Raw genomic sequence first — 6,660 nt, 5'->3', positions numbered from 1 at the left:
GTGCAAGACTGGGTGCATACAAAAGAAAGACCTAAGAAGACCCTAGTGTCTTGCCTCTGGCTAACTTTGAAGCTCTGCATAGGCAAGCAATGAAGGATAAGGCAGATTTCCAAACTGTCAGAGCATTGAAGGCATTCTCCAACAAATAAACAGAGCCCTGAGGGCAGACTTTTTGATTGAAGGCATTTAAGATAATCTCTGTTTAATCATTTGCTGACCACTAAACTATCTGAACAGAGACATCCGTGGCTGCTCACAGTGAAGAATACAGACTCTAAAGAGTTAGTTCAGGGAAATCACTAGGCAAAGAGTGATAACAACAAACCCTGGGTGGATAGTTGGGGATGTCTGACTTCCAGAGTTGCCACATTATATAACATAGCCAGTTCTCAACAAGAAATTGAAAAACATACAAAGAAATGGAAAATATGGTGCATATAGAGGAAAAGTAGTCATTAGACCTGAGGAAGCCCACATGTTTGATATACTGTGCAAAATTCATAAACAATTATAAATGTTCACAAAACTAAAGGAAATCATGCTTCAAGAATTAAAGGAATTATGAACATGATGTTTACCAAATAGAGAAGATAAAGAGATAAAATCTATATGAGAGAATCAAATAAAAATTTTACATTTGAAATGTAGTTCATTAGGGTGCAGGGGCATAGCAGAGGGTGGAGCTCAAAAGCACGTTTGAGCTCACAAGAATAAGAAATCTTAAAAGTAGGAACACTTGAGAGGATCTATTCAGAGGAACAGAAAAAAAGAAAAAGCAGAAACCTGTGGGACACCATCAAGTGTACCAACTTACACATAATGGGACTTCCAATAAAAAAAAAAAGCAGGCCATTAAGCACATTTTGAAGAAATAATGGCTGAGAACTTTCCAAATTTTATGAAAATTTACATACTAAGAAGTTCAATAAACTGAGTAAAATAAATACATCTACACCAAGACAAATGATATTCAAACTTATCAAAAGACAAGAGAAATTTGAAAGATGCAAGAGAAAAATGACTGATCAGGTGCAAGAGATCCTCAATAAGATTACTAATTTCTCATTAGTAAAAAATAGAGGCCATATAAGGCAGTGGGATGGCATTCAATGTGCTGAAAGGAAAAGATTCAAATAAGAATTCTGTAACAAGATTATTAAAAAATGAAGGAGGAAAGAAATGACAGAATTCAACACTAGCAGACCCATCATATAAGAAACACTAACAGGTAATCAATCTTTTAACCTGAAATGAAGGAATGATGGGCAGTGACTTGAATCTACATGAAGAGATAAGGAACATCATTATAGGTAAATATAATACTCAATGTAAATGCATTTTTGTTTGTAACTCTTCTCCTATCTGACTTGAAAGACATCAGCATAAAGCAATATTGAGAAAACTGTTGACGGGTTTATAATGTACAAAGATGTAATGTGTATTGTGGGCGGAAAGCAACCCAGGTGGCAAAGCAAGAGGCTGAAGGCACAGCCTGTTCCAATATAATAAAGAAAATAGTTAGAATAAGAAAAGTTATAATAGAAATAGGATATAGAGATGATCATATATGAATATTATTAATCATTAGCTTTAGTATCAATCTCTCTTTTACTATTACAATAATCTCTGTTTTATTATTATAACTGAGGAAAAACCAGGCCATACAGACTCAGGAGCTGAAGGGACATCGTGAGAAGCAACCAGAAGACAGTGGGCAAATGACATGAATAGACTAGGACTTCTGACCCAGGAATTTTACTTTTAGGTGTCACTCAAGAGAAATAAAAATATATATCCACACACGATTTTGTTCATGGATGTTTATACCAGCATTATTTATAATAGCCCAAAGTAGAAACAACCTAGATGTCTATTAACTGATGAACAAATAAGCAAAACATGGTGTATCCACACAATGGAATATTATTAGGCAATGAAAAGGAATGATGAATTGACACATGCTACATCATGGATTAACCTTGAAAACATGCTAAGAAGTCAGTCACAAAAGACCAACATTATATGATTTCATTTATATGAAATGTCCAGAATAGGTAAATCTATAGAGACAGAACATAGATTAATGGTTGTTTAGGGCTGACAGTTTTGGGGCAGGGCATGGCCTGAACCTGCGAATGCATATGGGATTTCTTTTTGTGATGATAAAAACATTCTAAAATTGAGAGTGTTGAACGTTACACAACTCTGTATGCTAAAAACCATTGAGTTTTATACTTTAAAATTAGAGTAACTTCTATGATATGTGACTTGTATCTCAATAAAATTATTTTTAAAAGATTACAAAACAGGGAGAAAAGCAAGACAAAAGAACTATGAAAATTTTAGGCAATAAATGTAAATGGAGCTAAATTTCCAGTTGAAGACAAAGATTGACAGACTGAATTTAAAAATATAAGAGATTAAAACAACCAAGTATATGTTATTTAAAAGATACACTGAAAGGTTGAATGTAAAATCCTGGTAAAGTTAGCAGATATATTTCAACAGTAGAGAACTTATGTATTATACTATTATGGGGCAAAATAGACAAAAACTATGACACATTGCTAGAAAAAGTTACCATATAATAAAAATTTCAACTCATCATGTAGTTACTAAAAAGCCCAAATTTCTGTGCATCTAATATCTTTGCCTTAAAATACATGAAGCAAAGTTTATAGAAACAAAATGAAAAATTAACAAATCTATCACCAATGTTTTAGCATATCTTTCTCACTGTTTGAGTCATCAAGCAGATCAAAAAATCAGTAAGGATAAAGAAGATTTTAATAGCACAATTAACATGTATATTTAAGTATACTTTTAGATAAAACACTTTATCAAGCAAGTGGTAGGCCACATAACATGGGAGTTAAGGATACTGCCAAGAGAGGGTTGAAGTGATAGACCATGCAACCTAAGTTTGATAGGGAGGTAAAACAAAGACAAAGGATGGTTCATATGGGTGAAGTAAATGGGTCTGTGAGCTATGGTTGAAGAACTGACGTCTTGAGATTGATAGAGTGAGATTCTTAAAAATGTTGTCAAATTGTATAGTGGTCAGATTTATTTCAGAGGTAATTAGTCATGAGTGATTACAAGGTCCAGAGTGTCGCCATGGAAGTGGATTGCTGAAATGGGGTAGAAGTCATGGAAGATAAAGAGATTAAGATACTGAAAGTTCAGAATGCTGAGTGAGTCATTAACTTAGATTTGAAATACCCCAGGACTTCAGCACTGGGAATGGAAAAGAAGACAAATGAAACATGTGTTTAATGTTAATTGAATGGAGGAACATTAGCAGTAATTGGTAGAATCTGCAACCAAAGAAGATGGGGTTAGAGCTGACTGCATGAACTGAGGTTTTCACAAAGTAGATGTGTCAAGTTGTGGAAGCAGTAGTATAAAATTAAAAGGATACTGATCCCATCACTTGACCCAGCGCTGAATTGAATGTGGAAGAAATAGCAGCCTCCACTTGATGGCGTGGCAAGAGATGTGTTATCCAGAGATCACTCTATTTAAATTAAAGTCAGAGAAGAAAGGTAACCATCAGCGAAGGACCACAGTTTGTTAAAGTGTAATGGATGTTTTAAAAGGCACAATGGAGAGTTAAGAGATTAAGCCGTCAGTGTAAATTTAGTCAGGGAAAAAGAAATAGTAATTAATAAGGCATGACAGCTTTATACATATAACCCACATATGAGATAAATTTGTAAGAGCGATAAGAAAAGGTCTCATAAGAACATACATGAGGGAACAATTATTTCTATGTGCCTAGGGTGTGTGTGGGGGAGGGGAGTGGATTGTGGAAATGAAGGGAAAGCTGAAGAACAAAAGTGATATTTGAGAGTTGGATCTTTAAGCATGAGTTAATAATGGCTGAAGGTGGTGAGGGCATCCCAGATAGAAAAAGCATTAGGAAAAAAAAAAAAAAAAACAAGTCTGAAACTACATAGTACAGCTAGGAGAAATAAATCCTGGGTATTAGTGTATAAGATGCATGGAAATGAATGACTGCAGATGAGATTGGAAAGGTAGACTAGGTTAGGTTATGAAAAATCTTGAACTCCATGCTAAGGAATTTAGCTATAATTCTGTAAGTAATGGACATGAATGAGGGACTGTAAGCAAAGGAATACTCAGATTGGACTTTTAGAGAGATGTGTGGATGGCAGGGGGGAAGATTGGCAAAGAGAAAATCTGGGGGACTAAGAGATTTTTGTGAGAAATGATGAGAGCAAAGTCTAGGTCAGTGGCAGTGGGGTAAGAGAGGAAGGGACTGATACAAGAGATTTTTTTCAAAGTGAAATAAAGAAAACTTGATAAGTGGCTACATGTGGGCATTGGAGACGTCAAGACTATTCTAGACTTTCTGACTTGAACCATATTGATGGTGATGCCATTAGCAATGTAAGTTAGTAGAAGAAGCAGATTTGGAATAGGGAAGATAAGTTCTACATATATTGAATTTGAGTTGCCTAAAGGGTATCATTTCCTACTGTTGTTTCATTTGATTTTTTTAGTGAAGCTCCTCCCTCTCATTTTCTTTTATGTTTCTACTTGGATCACAGAGAGGAAACTGGAATAATATGAACAGCACTCACGTTTCTGGTGGACATGACAGAGAGCAAAATAGTTTAACCTAGAGATAACCAGGAATCAATCCATCATTCCCTGGGCTGCACACTGGCAGTCTGACTTTGAAATATTTGAGCAAACTTAGATTAAAACTCTAGGGAAGATCTCTTCTCAAAGGATATCTGTACCTACCTTTAAAAAATACTATAAAGCAATGCAATTTTATTTAAATGTGCTTTCCCAAATTCATATACAAAAGATGGTAATCAAAAACATCTAAAAAGGTTTGGAGATGACCCTTTACCAAAACAAGGGTCAAGCTTTGGGTCTTGCCAAGAGATGGTCTTTTTTCATGGTTTAGATAGTAATTTCTTCATTTTGAGTCATGGCTTGTTCCCTTACAGCAGGAAGAGGACCTGAGGCCAAGTTCATACTCTGCTGCACTGGTGGACTGGTGGGGGCTATAATGTTCATCTGAGAGGGCATGGCCTTCCTGGGGTCCTGCCACGTTGTCTGATCAATGTGATTTAAGAAATATCGCTCGCCAGAAGATGTCTTCGCCATCTCCCAGCTTGCTGGCAGAGGTACATCATCAGGTATCTCCAAAGAGGACTGTCGAAGATGTTGAGCTGTGGGTGTAGCAGCTAGGCCAGACTATTCCAGTGGGAGTCCCAGGAGAAACAGCTCCCAACTGCAGAGAAGCTGGAGAGGAATGAGCTGGAACATACTATGAAGTCAGGGCTCCTGTAGTGCCTTTGTCAGTACTGGCCTGTCCGGAGTGGGATTTGGGCTCCTGCGGCTTGAAGGAGTCAGGCAGCTTCCAGAGCCTCATAGGCACTGTCTGGGGTATGTTGGCCATCTTAGGGCTCATGACGGGGCTCAAAAGCGCCTCCAGGTCGGTCTCCAAGTCCTCCTGGACGTGCATGATCTGGTGCCTGGTGAAGAATGCCTATGGCGCCGTCTGGGTCGCTGGGAAGGTTGGGGTGCTGGTTGCCTGGGCCCGGAAGGCGGATCTTGCCCTGGGAGGATTGCGTAGGCGGCTGCCCTTGGCCCTGGAGGGCCGATAGAGATGGTGGCTACTGCCCACGATCCACAGCTTCTGCCTTCCGCGACATGGAACTCTGACCAGGCGAGCGAGGGCTCCGCCAGGACTCCCCGGCTCGATGGGCCAAGATGACAAAGGTGGCAAGGGCTTCGGGCCAGATGGCACTGGGTGGCTGGAGCGGCCCTCTTCTCTCTCTCAGGGCCGCTGGGTGGGTAGGGGGGTGCGCCACGGCCCCTCAACCCCCATCCTGCCCCTCCGCCCTACGCTGCTCCCTGGCTCTACTGACTGGTCTGTGTACCTACTTTTGATAAGCTTTATAAAGTCACTAGAGCCATTTAATTTCTCAAACAAGAATAACCACCCCACAGGTTTACTCTTAAGGAATTGCAAAAGTTAATTAAGATAAAACGCTTCTTTTTCCTTAGAAGCCAAGGGTTTGTCCCACAAAGATAAATCAAGTATTTTTTTTTCTTGAATTTCTTTTTCTGTCAAGCCATTTTTATTTATTATGTCCAATGCCACTGAACTCTTTAATTTCTATAGATTCTAAAAATAAATCCCCTAGAGGAGAAAAAATAATGAACAAATAGAGAAAATAAGCCAACACCATGACATGGAGCAGCATGCACAACTGGCTATGCACTAATAAACAGCATCCAAGAAGACACTGGGTTCTTAAGAACATTTCCTTAATTACCGTCATGATCTGTGCCTTTCAAGAATAACAGTATGTGCAGTATTTTATCATTGGCAGTAAGATCTCTATTTTCATTAGGGTTTTTCAAGTCATGACATGTAAACAAAGATGTCTGTCATACATTCCTAGGAAAGTGAGATAAGAAACCTTTCAGCTACAAAGTGTTTATCATTTTGAAAATGTTTTAACATAAATGATAGATTTATGAAACTTTAAATGAAACATCAAGAATTCTAGCATACTCAAAAGTTTCAAGGTATAGATGATTTTGTTTTTGTTTCCACTAACCCAGAGCAAGTTATTTCTTTTGCTTTTGGCAACTCCACCACCAATTTCC

At 38.2% G+C, this 6,660-nt stretch overlaps 1 pseudogene; it reads right to left on the bottom strand.

Annotated features, from left to right (window-relative positions):
- Positions 1–4,847: 4,847 nt before the first annotated feature.
- LOC112615241 lies at positions 4,848–6,329 on the bottom strand (annotated as a pseudogene).
- Positions 6,330–6,660: the final 331 nt, after the last annotated feature.

The sequence above is a fragment of the Theropithecus gelada genome, chromosome X (genome assembly GCF_003255815.1).
Source record: "Theropithecus gelada isolate Dixy chromosome X, Tgel_1.0, whole genome shotgun sequence".
NCBI classification, from domain to species: domain Eukaryota; kingdom Metazoa; phylum Chordata; class Mammalia; order Primates; family Cercopithecidae; genus Theropithecus; species Theropithecus gelada.
This window is presented reverse-complemented; position numbering and strand designations above follow the sequence as displayed.